At 38.9% G+C, this 27,219-nt stretch overlaps 1 protein-coding gene across 1 annotated transcript in view; it reads right to left on the bottom strand.

Annotated features, from left to right (window-relative positions):
- The window catches only part of TRPC5 (transient receptor potential cation channel subfamily C member 5), a 252,581-nt gene extending 226,497 nt beyond the window's left edge, over positions 1-26,084 (bottom strand). Inside the window, exon 1 of the mRNA XM_037821964.1 lies at positions 26,021-26,084. The gene's annotated coding sequence lies outside the window, so the exon portion shown is untranslated. The remainder of the gene's footprint in view (positions 1-26,020) is intronic.
- Positions 26,085-27,219: the final 1,135 nt, after the last annotated feature.

Here is a 27,219-nt window from a genome sequence, read left to right on the forward strand (position 1 = left end):
GATAATACACTGTTAAAGCAACTGGCACAGGATAAACCTCCTGAGATGTGGTACAAGTTAGTTCCTTCCTTCCTTCCCTTCTGTTGCCTGAAAAAATTTGTGGTAATACTTCTGATTGGTGATACAAAGTTGGAACTCATCTTTTGCCAGTTTCCTTTGGGCCCTGGTCTGGTGGGCCTGTGCTAATTTTCAATATTACATTTGCAGCTGCCATAGATGCAGATCCTAGATTGAAATCCTGTTACAGTGTTGACACGCTGCCTCTTGCTGCTGCTCACTGGCAAGGGTTATTAGCTTCAGTAGGCCAAAATCAGCCATGAGATGAGCATGTAGCCCCTCTGCCCACCCATGGTTTTTCCTCCACCGTTCCATACCAAAGAGCTAACAGATCTGAGAATCTGTTTGATTTAATTCTGAGAACTGAATTGTCTGTTTTATATGGACTCCATCTAAAGTCAGACTTTGTTGAACGGAATTGATTTCAAAGTAAAACCCTTGTTCTGGTTTGCTAATGCTGCCGTATTGCAAAATACCAGAAATGGATTGGCTTTTATAAAGAGGGTTTATTTGGTTACAAAGTTACAGTCCTAAGGCCATAAAAGTATCCAAACTAAGGCATCAACAAGATGATACCTTCACTGAAGAATGGCTGACGGTGTCTGGAACACCTCTGTCATCTGAGAAGGGACGTGGCTGGTATCTGTGTTCCTTTGCTTCTGGGTTGCATTTCAAAATGGCTTTCTGCAAAATGTCTTTGGGCTTCATCTCTTAGCTTAGCATCTCCAAACGTTCTTCTGTCTGCATCTCCAAGTGTCTCTAACCATCAGCAAGCATATGGGTCTCCTGGCTTAGCATATCCCGGGGCGTTTTCATCTCTCTGCTCTTGTGTAAGCTCCCTTTAAAGGACTCCAGTAAACTAATCAAGACCTACCCTGAATGGTCAGGGTCAAATCTCCATGGAAACATTCAATCAAGAGGTCACACCCTAATCAAAAAGATTAATAACTCAGCCCCCACAATATTGCATTAAAGAATATGACTTTTTCAGGGGGACATAATATATCCAAACCAGCACAACCCTATTTATTGAGTTCCCACAAGGTATTTACATTTTCTGTGAGAGATCAAGAAAAAAGAAAGTCTTTGCCTTCAATTGCACAGGATGAATCGTGGTATAGAGCTTTTGCCTTGTAGTTTACAGATCAAATTCATGCACATTCCTCATTGACTCCTTGCACTAGACCTGTGAGATAGGAATGATTATCCTTTCCAATGGGGGAGAAGAGGCTCACACGCATTAAGTGGTTGACCCTCTTTCCTTCCCATCCCTGAGACCTCTATGGAGGCTGATTTAGGATGGACCCATTTAAGTGTCTTTCATTACTGAACTGTGTTGCCAGCCAAAGGTAATGGAAATGTGATAAAGAGCCTCTTGTCTCATCTAGATATAACAGAAGATGAAGACATGAAGCTTCCACAAATATTTGCCTCCTTCTTCCAGGTAATTATATCCCTGCTTTGGCAGAGGGAGAAGCACACATTATACCAAGTGGTATTTGCAATTCATGCACTTGTGAGGTTCTGGAAAGTTAGTATTTGGAGGTGAGTGTTGCCTCTTGCCCTGAACAGGCCCAGGTGACAAATTTGTGTCTGCATCCAAATCTCAGGAGAACAGGCTGCTGTTTGGCTGTCTTGAGAAGCACTGATATTTTCCTGTGCTACTTTTAAGTAACCCAGCAGTGGTTAAAGGGAAGTGGCACTTAAACTAAGCATTTATCATTAAACAGCAAATGCTGTTTAATAATTCTAATAATAATACTAATTGTAGAATAGTGCTAATTGTAGAATGCCTCCCTGCCTCTCAATCCCTGGTATAAACAAAGTGGGAAGGGGGTGGGGAGAAGAAGAGACAGTAAGACCTCCTGAAGAAAGATTCAACAAACCAATTCAGTTTATATTTACTTTATTAATCAACACCAACACCTATGCACTGAGATACTTCAGGGTGCCTAGCACTATGCTAGGGGACAGGGGAGAGAGATGAAAGAACAGGTCCTTGCCTTCCTCATCTCTCACCTGGACCATTACTACAACCTTCAAGTTGATCATCCTGACTCCATTCTCTAACCCGCCAGACGATCTTCTACACTGGCCCCAAGTTATCCCATATTTCCTGCTGCTCTTGTGATAAAATCAAAACTCTTTTCTGAGGTCTACAAGGTCTTGGCTTGTGTTTACCTTTCCAACTTCATCTTAAACCACTCTCACCCTCATCCACTACTCTTTAGCCTTGTGGAGATTCTTGTGATTCTTTCAACACGTCAAGCTTTTATCCACCTCAAGATCTTTGATCACTGCCTGGAACATTCTTCTTCAGCTCTTACTTCAAGCTTTACCTCCTCAGAGCAGACCTTACTAAACACCCTCTCTAAATTAGCTCCTTTGTGTTCTCTCCATTGTACCCTGCTCTCTTCTTAATGCATATCACAATTTGTAGTTATATATTTGTTTTTTTTTTTTTACTGGTTAATTGTCTGTCTCCTGTCCAATTAGCCAGAAAGCTCAAGTGCAGGGATAGTATCTATCCTGCTTCTATAGCACCTGCACTGAGCCCAGTGCCTAGCACACACTGGATACTCAATTTTATTTGATGAATGAATGAGTAAACCTTCCATGATATTCTCTCATCTTTCTCCATCCTACCTGAAGTTCTAGTCATACTGAGCTGTGTTCTCTGGGTTGCCCTTTTTATGGTCATGCCTTTGCACATGACTTCATCCCACCCTCTCCACTTAACAAACTCCTATGCATGCTTCAGCATCTTGCTATATGAAACTTTCCCCCAATGCCCTTAGGAAGTTAGCCAATCTCCCCCCTGAGCTCCTCTGGCACTTTTATTTCTCCAGCAGCACACAATCTCATGTCATTCTTCCTACTATTACGGTAGGAGAGCCTTGATTTCTAGATTCCCAGCACTCACGCAGGGTCTGGAACATGGCGGGTGCTCAGTAAATGGATGTTAAATGAGCAAATACAGTGTAATTATTGAGGGTTGGCTCAGTCATGGAATGAAGTGCTAAATTATGTGGTACTGATTTGATGCTTTGGAATTTCAGAAGCAGGGAAGACCAGTGAAGGCTGGAGGTCTCAGAGAAGGTTTCCTTGAAGAGGTGGTTCTTAAGCTAGTCCTTGAAGGATGAATTAAATATGAAAATGTGAGAGCAAACTGGGCACTAGTGAATGTAAGAACAAAGGCCTTGAGGTGATTTTGATCATGCCCTACCTGGGAGACAGTAGGGGGCAGGTATTTTCCAGGGATAGAATATACAGATTAGAGATAAACTAAAATTTCAAGGTTCTATCTCATTTCCCCATCTGTAGAAAGACCCCAAACATTTGCTGCCCATTTGCCATTCAAGAGGCCAGCATATGAGAAAAGGATGGATATTTTTGTCACAGATGGCATCACTGGTGATGCTGAGCTAAGCATTACTACTCCAAGGAAGAGCTGCAACCACTTTAATAAGGCACAGCTGTGGGGAAACAGAAGCCAGTTGTATCCCAGGGAAAGTTGAGAAGGAAGGGAACTAACTTAATTGGTGCTTTATATGCCAGGCACTATGCCAGGAGCTGGTGCAATAAAGATATAAAAATAATTATTATATTTTTGAATACATAATATGTTTCAGGCACTGTGCCAGGTACTGGAGCTGCACTATTATTACTACTGCTTCTAATAGTAATAATACTAAAGGCGATAAGCACACTGTTCATTGAATTCTCACTATGTGCCAGAGGCTTGGGCTATAGTAGTGAAGAGAGAAAACAGTAAAACTGTGGTAATTTGAGATTCAGAGTAAGTATAATTGGAAGATAAACAGTTGATTCAAAATCTAGTTTTACTTTTCATCCCTTGCATTTGGAATTAACCTTATCTAATTAATTGCCAGTGGGTCGTTAGGAGGCCTCATAATATCACCCTAGATAGAAAAATATCTCCTCACCAATATGGACTAACTACAATGTGTAAACTCAGAATTGAATCTTAGAACATAGCCTAACATGGACATAATTATTGTAATAGTCCCTAGATTGTAAGCTCTTACAGCAGTTAACTCTATCCCTGAATTGTAATGCCTATCTCTAAACTTTGAGATGCTGACCCCTTAGTGTATAACCTGATTGGTCTCTGGAACAATGCGTATCTCTGAGACACCTGAAACTCAGAGCTAGAGCTCGGCAGATATGAATGTCAGTATTAGTGCATACAGCCACTGTTAAAAAAAAAAAAGCTGAAAAAGAGCCCAGACTTCAATTAGTGATATGAATGAAGCAGATCTGGTTAAGACCAGGGCAAGCCAGGCCAAAGGGTAAAGGTCAAAACTGACTGTGTTTTAAAACTTCAACTTCCATATGAGACCAAGGGAAGAGATATCTATTTGGTACAGGATCTAAATTTTCTAAATGGTACAACTCTACAGTCGATTTGTTCAAACACCACAATTGCATGGAACTTTGAAAAAAAAATTCAAAAAAAAATCTAGTTTTACTTATCATCCCTTGCATTTGGAATTAACCTTATCTAATTAATTGCCAGTGGGTCGTTAGGAGGCCTCATAATATCACCCTAGATAGAAAAATATCTCCTCCAGAGGTTTGCCCAAGATTCTGCTATTAGTCACTCCTTTGCTTCAAGGAACTATATATATACAAAACCTACTCCTGGAAGGAATAACAAATCAAGTGGCCAATCTTCCCCTGAGTTCTCCTCTGGCACTTTAATTTCTCCAACAGCACACAATCTCATGTCTGTCTTCCTACTACTATGGTTGGATGCCTTGATTTCTAGATTCCCAGCATTCACACAGATTCTGGAACATGACAGGTGCTCCGTAAATTGATGTTAAATGAGCAAATACAGTCAAATTGTGGATTAGCATGGATTCCTTCATCAGGAAAGTTACTGTGACCTTGGAAGTAAAGAGATGTGTGGCTAGAAGGACAGGGAGGCTGTGATGGAGGGAAAGAGGAGGCTTGGTGTCCAGCTTTGGAAATCTCTTTCAAGTAGCCATGCCCATCTCTACACTATGCTTTGAGAATGATGTAAAAATGGGTTCCTTGCATTGACTGTTGACAGCAGGCTTATATAGATATCTAATGACTTGTCAAGTTCTTGGCCCTTTTCCAATCTTACAGCTGAGACCACATGACCCTCACAGATTTAACCTCAGCCTTGCTCCAGGCTTTGAGACCAATCCTTTCCTCCAGATCTGTCTGTTAGTACAAAACTGCTGAAATTTTCTGGGAAAATTTCCCAGAAATTATTATGGGAATAAGTAACCAATGATGGAATTTCTGGCATCTATTGAGAATGTATTATTGGGATGGTTCCTTCCCATCACCCTTTACGTTTATACCTGGCAAACTGTACTCATCGGCCATTAACCTAAGCCAAAAGATGAGGTTATCTCTCCCATTATTGTGCACCGGCATTGAGGTATATTCTTAACTGAATAAAACTAAAATAGCCAGCATTTCATGGTGTTTGGCCAGTGAACCCCACTCCCAACATAGTTCCCCAAGCATGAAAGATTAAGAATGCTCCCATAGGAATTCCTTATATTCTTGCAAGCATTGGGGACTACCAATTTGGAAGGCTGAGCCCTCGATCTTGGAGCTTGCCCTTATGAAGCCTGTTACTGCAAAGGAGAGGCTAAGCCTACTTATAATTGTGCCTAAGAGTCACCCCAGAGAACCTCTTTTGTTGCTCAGATGTGGCTTCTCTCTCCAAGTGAACTCAGCAGGTGGACTTGCTCCTTTCCCCTGTACGTGGGATATGACTCCCAGGGGTATAAATCTCCATGGCAACGTGGGACATGACTCCAGGGGATGAGTTCTGGACCTGGCATCATGGGTTTGAAAAAGCCTTCTTGACCAAAAGGGGGAAGAGAAATGAAACAAAGTTTCAGTGGCTGAGAGATCTCAAATAGTGTCAAGAGGTCATTCTGGAGGTTATTCTTATGCATTATATAGATATCCCTTTTTTTAGTTTTTAGTGTAAAAGAAGCTAGAAGGATATATCTGAAACTATTAAAGTACAACCCAGTAGCCTTGATTCTTGAAGAGGATTGTGTAACTATATAGTTTATATGGTGCAACCATGTGATTGTGAAAACCTTGTGGCTCACACTCCCTTTATCCAGTGTATGGACAGATGAGTAGAAAAATGGGGACAAAACAGGAAATGAACAATAGAGGGGGATGGGGGGATGAGATGTTTTGGGTTTTCTTTTTTACTTTTATTGTTATTATTATTTGTATTTTTATTAATTTTTTTGGAGTAATGAAAATGTTCAAAAATTGATTGTAGTGATGAATGCACAGCTTTATGATGATACTGTGAACAACTGATCATATATATACTTTGGATGATTGTACGGTATGTGACTATATCTCAATAAAATTGCAGGGAAAAAAAGAAAAACAATAGAAAACAAGAATGCTCCCATAGGCTGCCTCAGGGGGCTTTTCATGTTCTTTCTTTTCAGTGCTGCTGGCCAGAGGAGTTTGTCTAATGGGATCTATGACATATGTGGGTTTAAATTTAAAGACTTAAATCAATGGATTTGGCAGAAGGTCAGGGTGCAAATTGGCCTTGCCAAATCCCAGCCCAGATCTCTGCCCAGCACAGGACTCAGTCTGGGAGAAGACTGGCTTTCCATGTAACTAAAAGGGTGACTTTGGAGAGACATGAGGGATTGGAGCCTGAATGGTAAAACCCTTGTGATATCTCACCCTTACCCAAGCTGATCTACCCACTTTTCCATCTCTTCTTTTAAGGCAAGTAGACTTAATCTGGTAAACCTGTACAATCTAAAGTGTGACTAGCTGGTAATAAAAACATTCAGTAAATAACTTCGACTATATACCAGGCACTGTGGTATAAGCTGGCCATAAATACTGAATGGCTTACAGCCATACCTCTTTGAGGAAACAATAACATTTGAATAGGGATCTTGAATGCCCAATCCAAAGAGTGTCTAAAGTGGAAATGTGTGCAAAGGCACAGGAGTGAGCTGGTCAGAGGAAGGTGTGAATGTGCATGCATGTTCATGTGTTTGTGTTTGGTGGATGTTGATCTTGGGAGCATTCTGGCTTCTTTCATATAACGACTTTGAGAACCTTCTAATTGTAATATGGTAAAAACTAGTCTTTCCCAGAAAGGTCCAGATCTTGAACCTCCTGGAAGTGAACTCAAAGGTCATCTAGAACAACCCCCTGCTCAGTGACAAAGTGCCCTTGATAATATTCTTGTTAAATGTTCCATTAATAAGCACCTCCGCTGATGAGAAGCTCACCTCTTCCTTGTCTGCATGGTGAATGCTGACTTTCAGCAAATGCTTCTCTGTGTTCAGCTGAAGTATACCTGCCTACAATTGCTAGTCACTGGTCCTGGTTTTGTTCTCTAGAGCAGCACAGAAAAAACTTTTCCTTTCTTCCACATGATAATCCTTCAAATGTTTGATGTCAGTTCTCATGTCTTCCTCTGCCCTGAGTCTTCCCTTCTCTAGAATTAACATTTTCAGTTCCTTCAATTGTTCCTCATATTAGATAGTTTCTGAGCATCCTAGTGGGCTGTTTCTAGTTACACTATACTTTGTTTCTTTAAAGTATGAACCCAGTGCCCCAGAAGTTGTCAGGCCAGAACAGACTACACTGAGGCTGCTGTTTCTTCATTCATTCATTCAGTAATGTTTTGTTGAGGTCAAGATACCCTAACAGGGTATCTTTAAACAGTCCTTCTTGGTGATATATGTAGTATTATATTTTTCATATGCATAAATCTTATCTATCCAAGAAGTTCATTAGTTTATAAATAATAAAACTTATAAATAAGTTAACATTTAGCACTTATGTGTCAGATGCTGTCGCTTGTAGCTAAATGCTTTATATACATTATTTAAATTAACCCTCACTTTAAGACAATTACCATTATTACCCCCAATTTACATACAAGGAAACTGAGGCACAGAGAGGTTAAGTAACTTGCTCAAGATCACATAGTTAGTAAGTGGTGGAGATGGGATTAAAGCCAAACTTCTGATGCCAGAGTCCACATTCTTAACTGCTTTGATGAAGATATGTTCTTTTGTATGTTCCATAATGCCTAGAATAGTGCCAGGAATAGTAGAATTCAGGATTTCCATTCAATAAATGCTTGCTATGTACCTACTATTTGTCAAGCCTAGAGTGCTTTTGAATGTGGGGAATAAAAATATACATACATAAATGACATGGCCCTTGCCTTCATGTCCAGAGGAGAAGACAAAAATGTAAGTAGGTTAAATGTACTAAATTGTTATTAGGATTCTAATGTATAGTAGGAACCTAAAGGAGGGAGTGGTCAACTCTACCTGGCAAAGTAAGTGAAGGCATCACAGAGGAAGTAATATTTGAGCTGTGTCTTGAAGGGCTGGCAGAAGTTTTCTAGACAGCAACATAGGTATGGTCATTCTAGACAATGGACACCTCAGGCATGGATATATAAAACACAATGGCATTTTAAGAGAACCCAGGTCTTCTTTCCATTTTTCAAATATGCCAAGGTTGTATCCACCTTGGGGCCTTTTGCACATGTGATTTGCTGCAATCGTCTTCCACTAGATCTTTATAGTTTCTTTCATATCATGTCAATTTCAGATCAAATGTCATCCGCTCAGTGAAACTTTCCAAGACCACCCCTTCTAATGGAGCAAGCCCCTCACATGTCACTAGCTCACTACTCTGGCTTGATTTTCTTCAAGAACTTATCACTATTTGAAATGTTCATATTTTTATTTCTTTACTATTTTGTCATCTGGATTTCCAATCCAAATGTAAACTCTATAAGAGCAAGAATCTTATCTGCCATGTTTACGACTCTTTCCATAGCCTGGCACATAGTAGGCACTCGATAGCTATGTATTGAATTATTACATGGAGTAAATGGAGGAATGCTCTGTTGGTAGAGCCCTGCTTTTGTTTGTATGTTCACCCCATCACCACCACCAAATGCAGCCATGTATTCAGGGAAGAAGGCCCTCCTTCATGTCAAGGAAAGAGTCTTAATTAGTCTAAGGCAAAGTCAATCTTGGTAATTCCATTTCTTTTGTCAGTGATTGACCCAACTTTGGGCATATCATACAATTCTGGCCAATGAGATATGAGGAAAATCTGCTAGTGGAATTCTGGGAAAGGTTTCTTTGTTCTTAAAGGAGATGCAAAAGAAGAAATATTTCCCTTTTTGCTTCTGAATGTTGTCATTTGCATGTGACATGAAGGAGTTTGGTAGCTATCTTGGAACTATGAGAGGAGCCAACCTAAGAGATGTAATCTGTATGTAAAAATGGCAGAAGTTGGTGATGTCTTAGCCACTGAATTAACCAATCTGGAAGATTCTCAACCTCTAGACTTCTAGTTGTGTGAGATGATAACCTCCTTTTTGTTAATCCAATTTTAGTCATATTTTCATATTACTAGAAGCTGAAGGCATTCCTAAGTGATAGCATTTTCTGGCAAAATATAAATTACCAAAATTAAATTGTAAATAATAATAATAATAATAATAGAATAAATCAAAATATTTTGAAATATCTGCCAACTAAAAGTCATTCATCTCAGGTTGTCCCACAGCTGTAGATAGAACTTTAAAAATAAGATACTTCTCAATCAAACTACTTCAGATCATAGAAAAAGAATGAACACTCCCCAATTAAAAGAGCACAATCTTAATACAAAAACCTGATAATGATACCCCAAAATGAAAACTATAGACCAATTTCAAACATGAATATACCTCCAAAAATTCTAAATAAAATATTAGCAAATTAAATCTAGTAGTGTATTTGAAAAATAATACACCATGGCCAAGTGGAGTTTGTCCTAAGAATGCAAGCATGGTTCAAAATAAGGAAATCTTCAATATAATTTGGAAATAAATTCAATGATCTAAGGAAAAGCATGATTATATCAACACATGAAAAAAATCATTTGATATAATTCATCAGTCATTTCTTTAAACAAAAGCTTTCAGTAAATTTGGAACAGAAGTAAATTACCTATACACAAAAGACTATTTACCTCAAATCAATAATAAATATCATAATAAATTGTGAAATACTAAACCCATTGCCACTAAAATCAAGAACAAGATAGGGATGCCACTATCACCATTATTATTCAATACTGATTTTAAGTTTCTGAATAATGTAATAAGAGAAGGACAAGAAAATATTGTAAATATTGGAACAGAGGAGACAAAATTACCTTTATAGTCAGACAATATAATTGTATAAATAGAATTTACAAGAAACTTTAAAAAATCTGTTAGGTCTAATAAGAAGTTCCATATAAAGCCTGGATGCCAAAACTATACAAATATCAATAGCTTTAAGAAAATTTATACCAGAAATCATCCCTCAGAAATTGAAATGGAAAAAAGTCCAATTCACAATAGAGACAACATCTTAAGACACCTAGGGATAAATTCAGCTAGATATCAACAGAATCCATGCAAAAGAAGGTATTACATTGCTGAATAGAAATACTCAATCTAATAAAAATTAAGATATAACTTCCCAAATTAAGATATAACTTACAAAAACCCATTTGGGTTTTTTTGGAACTGGACAAAAAATTAAAGTTTAAATGGAAAGATAAATGTGTGAAAATGTCCAAGAAAATTTTGATAAAATCACTGAAAATGGCAGTGTGGGGAAGTCCCAAAACCCATCCTTCCACTAAAGCAACAATTACCTGGCAGAACCAGTCAGAATCAACTTTTCTGAGCTCTGAAATCTAATTAAAAAAAAAAAAAAAACTTACAACAGAGGAGTGCTTAATGAAAGAAACCATGAAATTTTAATAAGAGAGTGTTATGGTGTTTTTGGTGAACCACCTACTGTCCCCCATTCCCTAGTTCAGCAGCTGCCATGGGGATGGCAGCTTGCATTTCCAGTGTGTGGCTTGCTGGTGTCAGAGGGGGCAATATGGACCTTGTTATAAACAAATTGCCATTGCATGTTTTTACAGATCTGATGGCTCCCTGAGGGTTAGGGACCCTAAACCACCCCCAGACCTTGGAAATTTCTGAAGGTGTTAGCAGCCTCCCCAGTGGCAAGTGTCAAAAGCATTTAAAGTCATATACTAGTCATGGCCACAAGAGTCAAGGAATAGCATATGGGGCAAGCAGCAGACAGATTGAAAAGGCTAGGAAGGAAGAGACTGGGGAAGGAGATACATGGGGAAATAAGGGCTTGGAAAAGCTCCCATGTATACTGGGGAATCTAGAAGGCTATGTCCATGTACAGGGCTAGACACATATACAGAAAAGACCTGAGAAGATTCTAGGCCTTCACCATTGGCCAAACTTCAGGCTCTGGGCAAACAGGATATGAAAGCTAAGACAGTGTTGTCATCAGCCTAAGCTCTGAAGGAGTGCCTGAACTCAAAGCTAATCTGCAAAAACAGGGGAGTATCTTTTTTGTTTGTTTTGTTTTCTTTTTCCTTTTTTTTTTTTGGCTCCAGTTGTTTTAGGAAATCTCTGCTGATTCTTTATTGCTGAACATTATGTTAATGGAACAGAGACTTCAGTGACTATAGATGGTAAAGAATACAGTTTTACAAAAGTAGTTTAGAAAAGTCGTGAAAAAAAGACAACAAGAAAACCACAGCAAGCAGGAACAACAAACCCTGGGGAGAGGGGAGAATCTGATTTCTAGATTTACCACCTTCTAATAATTAAAATGTGCAGTTTTCAGCAAAAAAAAATATTATGAGGCATTAAAAGAGACATGAAAACATGGCCCAGTCACAGGAAAAAAAATAAATTAAAGGAAACCATCCCTGAGAAACCCAGACTTTGGACTTACTAGACAAAAGACTTTGAATCTACTGTCTTAAAGGAGATCATGGACAAAGAACTAAAGGAAACCAGGAGAATAAGGTCTTCCCAAAGAGATAGTATCAATAAAGAAATAAGAGATTATAAAAAGCAACCAAACAGGAATTCTGGAGCTTAAAAGTACAAGAACTGAAATGAAAAAAATCACTAGATGGTTTCAACAGCAGATTTGATCAGATAGAAGAAAGAATCAGTAAATGTGAAGATAAATCATTTGAAATTATCCAGTCTGAGGAATAGAAAGAAAAAAGAACAAAGACAAATGAATATAGCTTAAGGATCCTGTGAGACACCATAAATCATACCAACAAATGCATAATGGGAGTCTCAGAAGGAGAGGAGAAAGAGAAAGGGGCAGAAAGACTATTTGAGGAAATAATTACCATAAGCTTCCCAAGTTTGAGGAAGGATATGAATCTACATATCCAAGAAGTTCAATGAATTCCCAGTAAGAGAAACTCAGAGATCCAACCAAGACACATTACAACTAAACTGTCAAAAGCCAAAGACAGACAGAATCTTGAAAATAGCAAGAGAGAAGTGACTTGTCACATACAAGGGATCCTATGTATGATTAACAGCCAATTTCTCTTCAGAAACCATGGAGGCCAGAAGGCTGTAGGATAACATATTTAAAGTGCTGGAAGAAAAAAAACCACATCAGCCAAGAATTCTATAGTGAACAAAATTATTCTTCACAAATGAAGGTGAAATTAAGACATTCCCAGATAAACAAAAGCTTTGTAGCTAATAGACCTTCCCTATAAGAAATGCTAATGGGGGTTCTTCAGGCTGAAATAAATGTACACTAGATACTAATTCAAAGCCATGAAAAGAAATAAAGAACACCAGTAAACATAACTACATAGATAAATATAAAAGCCAGAATTACTGTATTTTTTAATTTGCAATTCATTTTTTCTATATTATTTAACAGAAAAATGTATAAAACAATAATTATTAATCTATGTTAATTGGCACACAATGTACAAAGATGTAAGAAGTGTCAATAATAACATAAAAAGAGAGGGACGGAGCTGTGTAGGAATAGAGTTTTTGTATACAATTTAAGCTAAGGTGGTATTAATTCAAACTAGTTTGCTATAAATTTAAGATTTTAACTGTAATTCAGAGTACCCACCAAGAAAGTATTAAAAACTATATAGAAAAGGAAATCAGAAAGGGTCAACATTATGCACTACAAAACATCAAACATAAAAGAAGGCAGTAATAAGAGGACACGAGTAACAAAAAGATATGACATATAGGAAACAAATAGCAAAATGGCTGAAGTAAATCCCTCCTTATCAGTAATTACAGTTTGAAGGAATTTGGGTGAAGGCAAAGAGAGATGATGATGTCACATTCAAATATGTTGGTGTTGGAGGATTTGTTGTGATAGAAGGAGGGATCCAGTTGGCACCTGTCGCTAAGCATTGAGGGCTGGAGATATGCATAGAATAAGGAGCAACCAGCATGTAGATCAAAGGTTCTCAACTCTGTGCAATAGAACCACCTGAGGAGCTTTTAAAACTATCCATGCATGCATCACAGTACCCACCACCCTTCATATTTAGATTTAAAAATAGCTCCCCAATTGATTTTAATGTGAAGCCAGGGTTAAGTACCATCATCATAGATGGTAACTGAAGCTGCTGTGAGTGGATGTGATCTTCATGGAGAACACAAAGAGGTCTGGAGTACTGGAGAGGAAATTTCTACTTAAGGTAGAGATTGGTCTAGATCTCCACTGTTCAGTAAGGTAGTCATTGGCCATGTGTGGTATTTAAATTCAAATGAATTAAAATTAAATAAAATAAAAATTCAGTTCCTTAATTGCTCTAGCCACAGTTCAAGTTCTTAATAACCATATATGGCTTGTGGCTATTGTAGTCGACAGCACAGATATCATCTTTGCAGGAAGTTCTACTGGACAGTGCTGGATGATCCTAATGTCTCTTCCACCTCTAAAATATCTATAATACAGGGAACCCTTCAAATTTCAGGGTAAAAATATGTAGCATCTATATTAAAATTTGGGTACAATCAACTTTTATTTGCATAATGCATTTATCTGGCTATGGACACGTGGTGTTTTTAGTTTTGCAAGGTTTTCAGCCCTATCATTTACTTTCCTCTAGTTTCCAGGGGGAGTTATGTAGAAGCTCTGGCAGCTATATTAAACCAATGTTTTTCACTTTTACTAGAGTGAAAACATGAGTGAAAAATATGTTATCTCCTTCAAGTCACTCAGCTGTAAGGGAGAGTTTAGATCTGTTGTTCAACACTCACTGTCACTTTGTTTGCATGATGTTTTTGAAGTAGTCAAGGGAAAGGCAGCGTGGAATGACACTGATTACAGCAAATAATAGGCAATGTATTTGGTTAAAGTCTTTAATCTGATTATTCATCTTAGGGATGGCTTTCATCCCAGATCCCACAGACCATGAGAAATGAATGTCTGTCCCCTTTCTGTTGCCCCTTCGCTTTAGAATCTAAAGTATCAGTGTTCACCCCGCAGCTTATTGGCCAGCCCTCTTTAAATGGGGTGAGGGGCATCTTAAAATTTTTTTTAAGCTTGGAGAATCTGGGAGAAGGGTACAGAGGAGTTCTTTGTACTATTCTTGCAACATTCTTATGTGTCTGAATTCTGGAAAAATGAAAATTACAAAAATTTTCACTTTAACCAGCAAATCATGAATGCATTCTCATATAAAAACAAACACTATGGCTTAAAATAAATCTTTCCAGTCCTTTTCCCTCATGCATTTTTTTTATTTATTTTTTTAATCATCATTTTATTGAGATATATTCACATACCACGCAGTCATACAAAACAAATTGTACTTTCGATTGTTTACAGTACCATTACATAGTTGTACATTCATCACCTAAATCAATCCCTGACACCTTCATTAGCACACACACAAAAATAACAAGAATAATAATTAGAGTGAAAAAGAGCAATTGAAGTAAAAAAGAACACTGGGTACCTTTGTCTGTTTGTTTGCTTCCCCTACTTTTCTACACATCCATCCATAAACTAGACAAATTGGAGTTTGGTCCTTATGGCATTCCCAATCCCACTGTCACCCCTCATAAGCTACATTTTTATACAACTGTCTTCGAGATTCATGGGTTCTGGGTTGTAGTTTAATAGTTTCAGGTATCCACCACCAGCTACCCCAATTCTTTAGAACCTAAAAAAGGTTGTCTAAAGTGTGCGTAAGAGTGCCCACCAGAGTGATCTCTCGGCTCGTTTTGGAATCTCTCTGCCACTGAAGCTTATTTCATTTCCTTTCACATCCCCCTTTTGGTCAAGAAGATGTTCTCCATCCCACGATGCCGGGTCTACATTCCTCCCCGGGAGTCATATTCCACGTTGCCAGGGAGATTCACTTCCCTGGGTGTCTGATCCCACGTAGGGGGGAGGGCAGTGATTTCACCTTTCAAGTTGGCTTAGCCAGAGAGAGAGGGCTACATCTGAGCAACAAAGAGGCATTCAGGAGGAGACTCTTAGGCACAAATACAGGGAGGCCTAGCCTCTCCTTTGCAGTAACCGTCTTCCCAAGGGTAAAACTTATGGTAGAGGGCTCAACCCATCAAACCACCAGTCCCCTATGTCTGTGGTCATGTTAGCAACCATGGAGGTGGGGTAGGCGAATACCCCTGCATTCTCCACAGGCTCCTCAAGGGGGCACTACATCTTTTTTTTTTTTTCCTTGTTTGTCTTTTTTCTTTTCTTTTTTTTTTTTTTAACTTTCCCTTCTTTTTTAAATCAACTGTATGAAAAAAAAAGTTAAAAAGAAAACAAACATACAATAAAAGAACATTTCAAAGAGACCATAACAAGGGAGTAAGAAAAAGACAACTAACCTAAGATAACTGCTTAACTTCCAACATGTTCCTACTTTACCCCAAGAAAGTTACATAATATAGCAACATTTCAGTGAACTTGTTCCTACTACATCCATCAGAAATTAACAGACCATAGTCATTTCTGGGCATCCCCAGAACGTTAAATAGCTTATCTGTTCTTCTTGGATTATTGTTCCCCCTTCCTTAATTGCTCTCTACTGCTAGTTCCCCTACATTCTACATTATAAACCATTTGTTTTACATTTTTCAAAGTTCACATTAGTGGTAGCATATAATATTTCTCTTTTTGTGCCTGGCTTATTTCGCTCAGCATTATGTCTTCAAGGTTCATCCATGTTGTCATATGTTTCACCAGATCGTTCCTTCTTACTGCCGCGTAGTATTCCATCGTGTGTATATACCACATTTTATTTATCCACTCATCTGTTGAAGGACATTTGGGTTGTTTCCATCTCTTGGCAATTGTGAATAATGCTGCTATGAACATTGGCGTGCAGATATCTGTTCGTGTCACTGCTTTCCGATCTTCTGGGTATATACCGAGAAGTGCAATCGCTGGATCGAATGGTAGCTCTATATCTAGTTTTCTAAGGAACTGCCAGACTGACTTCCAGAGTGGCTGAACCATTATACAGTCCCACCAACAATGAATAAGAGTTCCAATTTCTCCACATCCCCTCCAGCATTTGTAGTTTCCTGTTTGTTTAATGGCAGCCATTCTAATCGGTGTTAGATGGTATCTCATTGTGGTCTTAATTTGCATCTCTCGAATAGCTAGTGAAGCTGAACATTTTTTCATGTGTTTCTTGGCCATTTGTATTTCCTCTTCAGAGAACTGTCTTTTCATATCTTTTGCCCATTTTATAATTGGGCTGTCTGTACTATTGTCATTGAGTTGTAGGATTTCTTTGTATATGCAAGATATCAGTCTTTTGTCAGATACATGGTTTCCAAAAATTTTTTCCCATTGAGTTGGCTGCCTCTTTACCTTTTTGAGAAATTCCTTTGAGGTGCAGAAACTTCTAAGCTTGAGGAGTTCCCATTTATCTATTTTCTCTTTTGTTGCTTGTGCTTTGGGTGTAAAGTCTAGGAAGTGGCCTCCTAATACAAGGTCTTGAAGATGTTTTCCTACATTATCTTCTAGGAGTTTTATGGTACTTTCTTTTATATTGAGATCTTTGGTCCATTTTGAGTTAATTTTTGTGTAGGGGGTGAGGTAGGGGTCCTCTTTCATTCTTTTGGATATGGATATCCAACTCTCCCAGCCCCATTTGTTGAAAAGACCATTATGACTCAGTTCGGTGACTTTGGGGGCCTTATCAAAGATCAGTCGGCCATAGATCTGAGGGTCTATCTCTGAATTCTCAATTCGATTCCATTGATCTATATGTCTATCTTTGTGCCAGTACCATGCTGTTTTGGCAACTGTGGCTTTATAATAAGCTTCAAAGTCAGGGAGTGTAAGTCCTCCCACTTCGTTTTTCTTTTTAGAGTGTCTTTAGCAATTCGAGGCATCTTCCCTTTCCAAATAAATTTGATAACTAGCTTTTCCAAGTCTGCAAAGTAGGTTGTTGGAATTTTGATTGGGATTGCATTGAATCTGTAGATGAGTTTGGGTAGAATTGACATCTTAATGACATTTAGCCTTCCTATCCATGAACATGGAATATTTTTCCATCTTTTAAGGTCCCCTTCTATTTCTTTTAGTAGAGTTATGTAGTTTTCTTTGTATAGGTCTTTTACATCTTTGGTTAAGTTTATTCCTAGGTACTTGATTTTTTTAGTTGCTATTGAAAATGGTATCTTTTTCTTGAGTGTCTCTTCAGTTTGTTCATTTCTAGCATATAGAAACATTACTGACTTATGTGCATTAATCTTGTATCCCGCTACTTTGCTAAATTTGTTTATTAGCTCTAGTAGGTGTATCGTTGATTTCTCAGGGTTTTCTAGATATAAGATCATATCATCTGCAAACAATGACAGTTTTACTTCTTCTTTTCCAATTTGGATGCCTTTTATTTCTTTGTCTTGCCGGATTGCCCTGGCTAGCACTTCCAGCACAATGTTGAATAACAGTGGTGACAGCGGGCATCCTTGTCTTGTTCCTGATCTTAGAGGGAAGGCTTTCAGTCTCTCACCATTGAGTACTATGCTGGCTGTGGGTTTTTCATATATGCTCTTTATCATGTTGAGGAAGTTTCCTTCAATTCCTACCTTTTGAAGTGTTTTTATCAAAAAGGGATGTTGGATTTTGTCAAATGCTTTTTCAGCATCTATTGAGATGATCAATTGATTTTTCCCTTTCGAGTTTTTAATGTGTTGTAATACATTGATTGTTTTTCTTATGTTGAACCATCCTTGCATGCCTGGAATGAACCCCACTTGGTCATGGTGTATGATTTTTTTAATGTGTCTTTGGATTCGATTTGCAAGTATTTTGTTGAGGATTTTTGCATCTATATTCATTAGGGAGATTGGCCGGTAGTTTTCCTTTTTTGTAGCATCTTTGCCTGGTTTTGGTATTAGATTGATGTTAGCTTCATAAAATGAGTTAGGTAGTGTTCCATTTTTTCAATGTTTTGAAAGAGTTTGAGTAAGATTGGTGTCAGTTCTTTCTGGAAAGTTTGGTAGAATTCCCCTGTGAAGCCATCTGGCCCTGGGCATTTATTTGTGGGAAGATTTTTGATGACTGATTGGATCTCTTTGCTTGTGATGGGTTGGTTGAGGTCTTCTATTTCTTCTCTGGTCAGTCTAGGTTGTTCATATGTTTCCAGGAAATTGTCCATTTCCTCTACATTATCCAGTTTGTTGCCATACAGTTGTTCATAATATCCTCTTATAATTTTTTTAATTTCTTCAGGATCTGCAGTTATGTCACCTTTTTCATTCATTATTTTGTTTATATGGGTCTTCTCTCTTTTTGATTTTGTCAGTCTAGCTAGGGGCTTGTCAATCTTGTTGATCTTCTCAAAGAACCAACTTTTGGTGATATTTATCCTTTCTATTGTTTTTTTGTTCTCTATGTCATTTATTTCTGCTTTAATCCTTGTTATTTCTTTTCTTGTACTTGGTTTAGGATTGGTTTGCTGTTCATTTTCTAGCTTCTTCAGTTGATCCATTAGTTCTTTGATTTTGGCTCTTTCTTCCTTTTTAATATATGCGTTTAGTGCTATAAATTTCCCCCTTAGCACTGCTTTTGCTGCATCCCATAGGTTTTGGTATGTTGTGTTCTCATTTTCATTCGTCTCTATATATTTAGCAATTTCTCTTGCTATTTCTTCTTTAACCCACTGATTGTTTAGGAGTGTGTTGTTTAACCTCCAGGTATTTGTGAATTTTCTAAGTCTCTGATGGTTATTGACTTCTAATTGTATTCCATTGTGGTCAGAGAATGTGCTTTGAATAATTTCAATCTTTTTAAATTTATTGAGGCTTGTTTTATGTCCCAGCATATGATCTATTCTGGAGAAAGTTCCGTGGGCACTAGAAAAGTATGTGTATCCTGGTGATTTGGGATGTAATGTCCTGTAGATGTCTGTTAAATCTAATTCATTTATCAGATTGTTTAGGTTTTCAATTTCCTTGTTGGTCTTCTGTCTGGTTGATCTATCTATAGGAGAGAGTGATGTGTTGAAGTCTCCCACAATTATTGTGGAAACATCAATTGCTTCCTTTAGTTTTGCCAGTGTTTCTTTCATGTATTTTGTGGCACCTTGATTGGGTGCATAGACATTTACGATTGTTATTTCTTCTTGCTGAATTGCCCCTTTTATTAGTATGTAGTGGCCTTCTTTGTCTCTCAAAACATCCCTGCATTTGAAGTCTATTTTATCTGAGATTAATATTGCTACACCTGCTTTCTTTTGGCTGTAGCTTGCATGAAATATTTTTTTCCATCCTTTCACTTTCAGTTTCTTTGTGTCCCTGTGTCTAAGATGAGTCTCTTGTATGCAACATATTGATGGTTCATTTTTTTTGATCCATTCTGCGAATCTATATCTTTTAATTGGGGAGTTTAATCCATTTACATTCAACGTTAAAACCGTGAAGGCATTTCTTGAATCGGCCATCTTATCCTTTGGATTATGTTTGCCATATTTTTCCCTCTCTCTATTAATATCCTTTATTGTACCCATACTGAATCTCTTTAGTACTGAACCTTTCTCCAAGTCTCTCTGTCCTGTCTTTGTTTCTCTGTCTGTAGGGCTCCCTTTAGTATCTCCAGTAGGGCAGGTCTCTTGTTAGCAAATTCTCTCAGCATTTCTTTGTTTGTGAAAAATTTAAGCTCTCCCTCAAATTTGAAGGAGAGCTTTGCTGGATAAAGTATTCTTGGCTGGAAATTCCTCTCACTCAGAATTTTAAATATATCGTGCCACTGCCTTCTTGCCTCCATGGTGGCTGCTGAGTAGTCACTACTTAGCCTTATGCTGTTTCCTTTGTATGTGGTGAATTGCTTTTCTCTTGCTGCTTTCAGAACTTGCTCCTTCTCTTCTATGTTTGACAGTGTGATCAGTATATGTCTCGGAGTGGGTTTTTTTGGATTTATTCTATTTGGAGTTCGCTGAGCATTTATGATTTGTGTATTTATGTTGTTTAGAAGATTTGGGAAGTTTTCCCCAACAATTTCTTTGAATACTCTTCCTAGACCTTTACCCTTTTCTTCCCCTTCTGGGACACCAATGAGTCTTATATTCGGACGTTTCATATTATCTATCATATCCCTGAGGTCCATTTCGAGTTTTTCAATTTTTTTCCCCATTCTTTCTTTTATGCTTTCATTTTCCATTCTGTCATCTTCCAGGTCACTGATTCGTTGTTCAACTTCCTCTAGTCTTGTACTATGAGTATCCAGAATCTTTTTAATTTGGTCAACAGTTTCTTTAATTTCCATAAGGTCATCCATTTTTTTATTTAGCCTTGCAATGTCTTCTTTATGCTCTTCTAGGGTCTTCTTGATTTCCTTCATATCCCGTACTATGGTCTCATTGTTCATCTTTAGTTCTTTGAGTAGCTGCTCTAGGTGCTGTGTCTCTTCTGGTCTTTTGATTTGGGTGCTTGGGCTTGGGTTATCCATATCGTCTGTTTTTTTCATATGCTTTATAATTTTCTGTTGTTTTTGGCCTCGTGGCATTTGCTGAACTTGATAGGGTTCTTTTAGGGTTTGTAGACCAGTTGAAGTCCTTATCTCTAATTTATCAGATCTACAGCTTCGTGGAGTACACTTTCTCTAACTAACCAGCAGGTGGCGTCCACAAGCCACCTGTTCTCCACAAGCCAGATCTCCCCTGCTTAGCCTTTTTGGTGAGTGGGGGAGTGAGTCTTGTGGGGCCCAATTGGTGTACCAAGCTTGCGTGTGTAGTTGGTGTTGCCTGCCCTGTATGTGGGGCGTGTTTCTGGGCAGTCGGGGAGGGGGGGGTGGCCCTAACAATCAAATCTCCCTGATGATCCTAGAGTTTTAAAGCTGCTGCAATAGTCTAATCCTTCAGTTCAGTCCTGCCACAGTTTGTCTCTGCCACTGACCCACAAGTCTTTGGTATTGGCGTATGGCTCCTGAGACTTGCAAGTGGGCCCCTCTTCCAGGCCGTGCACCCCGGGTCCTCTGTTGAGGGATGACTGTGCTATGTCACAGGTGAGTGCCGTCCCCCCAGGGCAGTTCTGGGCTGCTGGGCTGTGTAGGGAGGCTCCCAGTCTGCTCAAATGATGGCTGAATGGGGCTTTGTTAATTCACACTGCTCCACCTTCCCAGCTCTGGGACATTCAGCTGAGGTTGCAGGGAAGGCTAATGTCCACGCCCAGTTTTGTGGTGTGTGCCTGTTATTTGAAGCACTTCCGTCACACTGGGTTGTCTGGGGCAGCTCTGGGCTATGGGGCTGGCGATGGGCAGGAGTGTTTCCTGTCCCCCAGGATGGTGGCTGTGAGCAGACACCCCCCCTTTTCTTGGGAAGTTGTGTTGTTTAGTGAATTTTCTCAGCCACTGGATTATTGCCTTTTGTCTCAGAGCTCTCTTAGTTCTGCTCTTGACTTGCCGTGCCCAAATTGCAATTCTTTGAAGCTTTCTGTATTGAGCTTCTTAGAGTAATTATTTTAGAAAAAGCAAAAAGGATTTAAAAAAAAAAAAAAAACGGCCCTCCTCAGAGATCTAATGGGTTATTGAAATGCTAATAGACAAAGCAACCAGGGCCATTAAGGAAAGGTGCACAGGGCAGAGAGATCAGCTTTGCTTCGGGATTTGCATATGCGCCTCAAGGCCTGAGCTCCGCCCTTCCCCCCTCTGCGTTCACCAGAACTCCAAAAATCCTCCGCTTTTATTTTGGAGTTTTTCGTGTTGTTTTTTTTCTATGCCTGTCTCCTCTTTGCTGGGCTGGCTGCTCTCAGAGTCTCTGGTGTCTGGTCTCAGTCTATCTATGGTTGGAGTTTGAATCAGTAGAATGAGTTTCCGATAAGAGCAGCCACTGCAATTCTCCCTTCTCCTTCCCGGAGCTGACAGCCCCTCCTCCCCGGGGACTGAGCCTGGCAGGGAGGGGCGCGGGTCCCCTGGCCGCAAAAACTTACAGATTTCGCTGATCTCAGCAGTTCCACGTTTTCATGAGTGTTGTATGAAGTATGCCCAACGTCAGATTGCTCTGTGGTGTCCAGTCCACGCAGTTCCTGGTTTTTTACCTACTTTCTTGGAGGAGTAGCTAAAACTTACAGCTCACCAGTCTGCCATCTTGCCCCGCCTCTCCCTCATGCATTTTTAAAGGCGCTCATCCTGTATATACATACTTTTATCCAGTTTTCTTCACTTAACATTTTGGAAGAATTTTTCCCAGATTATTATCTGTAATAATATTTTTTAATCTCTTGCTCTTCCCACTACCAGTTTCACGTATGTAGAAGTGCTCTGCTATGTGAGATTGAAAGAGTATGCTTCATACCATCATATTTAAAAATATTATGTTAAATGGATACATAATATTTCATTGGGACATGTCAAGATTACCATAATGTATTTAATTAATCTCCAGTTTTGGGACATTTATTTAGGTTTATTCAATTTTTCCTTTTTGTTATAAAGAAGGCTCTGATAAGATATTTTTGTACATAAAATTTTTTATATATACTCAGGGTTATTTGCTCAGCATAGCTTCCCAGAAATAAAATTATGGGTGAAAAAACAGAAGCATTTTTAAAGCCCCCAATACATAACACTGAACTTCTTTCCAAATTGTTTTACAATTGACCAGCAGTAGCTTTCTAAAGGGAAAAATATATATATCAGAAAGATCAGGAAACACAAATGGATGTCTCTTTTCTCATGTATAGTGCATGCTTGATGATCCAAGGCCCCTTCCCTCTCACATATTCTAAGATTCTCTGATTCTGTATCAGATGGATAATGTATAATGAACGAAGTACATTTAGAATATTCCAACTGATGTTACTTTCATCTTGCAAGGGAGAAAGAGTGGAACCCTTCATCTGAGGGTCTGGCACTTTCCACAGTAACAGAAAATCATGAAAGGCCTATATGAACATCTGTCCACCCCCTGTTTCAGAGCAGGACATTATTAAATGGGCCCCAAATTTTACCTGTTCAGTTATTCCATTTATAAAGGACAAAACTGCAGATCACTGTCTTGAGCATAGCTGGCAATAAATAAAATTGTAAAGATCAAGATTAGCTGAAGTTATTGAGAGTGATTAGGAAAGGTATGTAGAGGAGGCAGAACCTGAGGTGAATATTAAGGTTTTATTAGGCAGATGTGGTATTTGAGAGAACAATCCTGTTGTATGTAGGGTAAAGGTGGAAGCCAAGGGTGGGAATTCACACTGTCTTGGGTAAGGCAGTGTTGGAGAAGACAGGGAAGAATGCAGAAGTAGGTAAGCTGGACCTGTTTGTTGGAGGATATTGAACATCTGGTTGAAAAGCTAGGACTTGATCTTATAGTGGCAGAGGGAAATCACTCTAGGTTCTTAAACAGGAATTGATCTAGAAAGTTGTATGCTATAAGATGACTACTATGGCTATGCAAATGTGGTAACTTAGAGTTACCATTTACTGTAAGATGATGTGGCCCCATCTAGGATGGTGGCAGTCAGGAAGAAGAAGAAGAAAATTTTAGAGTGAGTTATTTCAAAGGAAGGGAAAAACAGGACTTGGTAATGGCTAGACTATAGAGAATGAGGCTGTGCTGGTTTGAAACTGTTATGGGACCCAAGAAGAGCCATGATGTTTTAATCCAATCTTGTTGGGTGAAACCTTTTAACTGTTTCCATGGAGATGTGACTCACCCAACTGTGGGTGAGAAATTTGATTAAATTATTTCCATGGAGATGTGACCCCACCCATTCTGAGTGGGTCTTAATTATATCACCGGAGTCCTTTAAGAGGGCTCATGGAAACAAGGAGCTTGGAGAAGCTGAGAGAGACATTTTGGAGAGATGCTAAAATACGTAATCCATACTTTGCCCCCAGGAGAAGCTAAGAGCTGACATAGATGCTTGGAGACACTTGGAGATGCAGACAGAAAGACATTTGGAGATGCCAAGCTAAGAGATTGAGTCCAGAGTTTTCCCCAGAGAATCTAAGAGAGGACCCACAGATGCTTAGAGAGATATGCCCCAGGAGAATGAAGCAGAGATCTGAGGGAAGCTAAGAGAGACAGAAGTCCAGAGACATTTTGGAGAAAGTCATTTTGAAATGTAATCTGGGAGAAAAGGACTAGCAGACACCAGCCACATGCCTTCCCAGCTGATGGAGGTGTTCCAGATGCCATTGGCCTTCCTTCAGTGAAGGTATCCTCTTGTTGATGCCTTGGTTTGGACACTTTTATGGCCTTAAGAACTGTAAATTTGTAACCTAATAAATCCCCTTTATAAAAGCCAATTCATTTCTGGTATTTTGCATAATGGCAGCTATAGCAAACCAGAACAGAGGCATAAGGAGAACCTCAAGATGATATCCAAATTTAAGCCCAGGTGACTAAAAGACTGATAGTGCTATCTGTATGGTTGAGAAAGGCTGTTCATTAGTGTGCCAGTTTGGATATATTATGTCCCCCAAAAAGCCATATTCTTTAATGCAGTCTTGTGGGGGAAGATGTATTAGTGTTGCTTAGGTTAGAATCATTTGATTGAATGTTTCCATGGAGTTGTGACTCAATCAGTTGTGGGTGAAACATTTGATTACATTGTTTTCATGGAGATATGGACCCTGCTCTTCATGGAGATATGGACCCTGCCCTTTCAGGATGTGTCTTGATTTAATCACTGGAGTCCTATAAAAGATCTCACAAACAGAAGAACCTCAGAGCATCTGAGCAGGACATTTTGGAGAAAAGCTAAGAGCTGACACGTGGAGATGCTTGGAGATATTTGGAGATGCTAGCCTAGAGTTTGCTCCAGAGAATTAATAGAAGACTCCAGATGCTTAGATGCACAGGAGCTGAAGAAGCTAAGAGAGACAAGCCCAGAGACATTTTGGAGAAAGCCCTTTGGGAAACTAGAACCCCAGAGCAACAAATCAGCAGACACTAGCCACATGCCTTCCCAGCTAACAGGTTTTCCGGATGCCATGGGCCATTCTTCTGTAAAGGTATTCTGTTGTTGATGCCTTAGTTTGGACACTTTTATGGCTTTAGGAGTGTAACTTTGTAACCAAATAAATCTCCTTTATAAAAGCCAATCTATTTCTGTATTCTGCATAATGGCAGCATTAGCAAACCGGAACAATTAGGCTGGTTACTGGGGCCCTGATATTTTCTGGGTAAATAGAGTTTCTGCTAAAAAGACTATTTCTTGACAACTTCCATTATTACTTCAAAGATGCTTGTTTTTCCATTCTCTTGGTCTTCATTTGGCAGTGTCTCTTAACATTTTATCTTTGTTTTTCTGCCCCAGGGGTTCTGCCAAGTAATGATATTAGTTTAATTATACTCAAGAAGTTCTGCTGTGTATTCCCTTATAATGCAATCACCTCCAGTGTGTTTTGTAACTTTATCATTTTGCATATTGGGTTCTCTAAAACCAGGTCACTCCTGTTGCTACCTGGAGGGTTTTCTTTTGTACAAGGTCATGTTACCTGCAAAGTTGGTTAAATCACCACCTCCTTGCCTGCCCCATAATACAAAATTAGGACTTGAAATATTACCATAATACGGTTTTAAGACAAAGGAGAAATATTTGTCAGGGGACTTACCTGGAAATAATTGTACATACCTCTACACGTAAAAGGGTGTTTTAAAGAATAATGTTCTGGGAATTAAGAGACCTGAATTCTAGCCTCAGCTCTGCCATTAACTAGAAGTATAACCTCAGGCAAGTCACATTTCCTCTTCTTTGTGCCTCTGTTTCCTTTGCTGTAAAATGAGAGGTATAAGCAAGGTGATTGCTAAGATAAATGTCAGCCCTAAAATAAACTCTTTATTAAATCAATAAATGTTTGCAAAATATTAGTAACATTTATCATACTTAGAGACCCACTAGGTTACATACAGCACCAAGTATCACATTTATCAGTTAGACATTTGTTTACTCCATAAGGACAGGCAAATAGGATGATGCAGGCTAAAAGAAATGAAGTTTGAAACTAAGTTACCTTCTTAAGTTGTTTTTATAGATGAAATAACTAGATAATCCATATCAAATCACCCTTCCTTTTGGCACTGAGATGAATCCATCATTATATGCCTGTACTCCCAAGGTAGAAATAATGGGACTCAAAGATGGGGTTACTCTGATTTTCTGAGGTTTGTGCTGGTAGCCACTTAAGTTCTGATTCCCTGAAATAGCAGTCATGCTGCTCAGAACTCTTTTAATGAATCATTGTTATTTCCATCATAAGGGGAACCAGCCCAAGATTTTTGCCTTCACAGGGCTCTGAGTAGTAGGTTGGAAGAAGAGAGGGTTTTTCCCCATTGTGTCCCTTCCAAAAATCAAGACTATTTCTACAGTATCTCTATTGCTTATTTATGATCTCTTATGACTCTGTCATCCATAAAATAACATCAGTGGTTCTCAAATCTGGATAGCAGTCAGGTTTCTCTTTGTGGACTTCTATCAAATACTGCTGTAAATTTAGTCCAACTTATTTAAGCCTCTGTATTCATTTCCTCCATACGCACTCAGCACCATGTAAATAAAAGGATATACTAACACATACAAATGCTCTTCTCAGCAAAACTTCCATCTTCTGACTCAACTTAAGCCCCTTTATCTCTCATTATCTCTTCTCCCAGCCTTCCATCCCACCCATACCTTGATCCGTGGATTGAATGCTGAGGTGAACTGTGTCCTCCTTGGCTGAAAATTTGGGGTTCTGTTCAGAGTTTTTTTTTGCCTCCCAGACTGCCTCAGATTACAAATGGCCTGTCTTGCATCTCCTGCTCTTTGCCCCACCACTTCCCCTTGTGAGGTAG

The sequence above is a fragment of the Choloepus didactylus genome, chromosome X (genome assembly GCF_015220235.1).
Source record: "Choloepus didactylus isolate mChoDid1 chromosome X, mChoDid1.pri, whole genome shotgun sequence".
NCBI classification, from domain to species: Eukaryota; Metazoa; Chordata; class Mammalia; order Pilosa; family Megalonychidae; genus Choloepus; species Choloepus didactylus.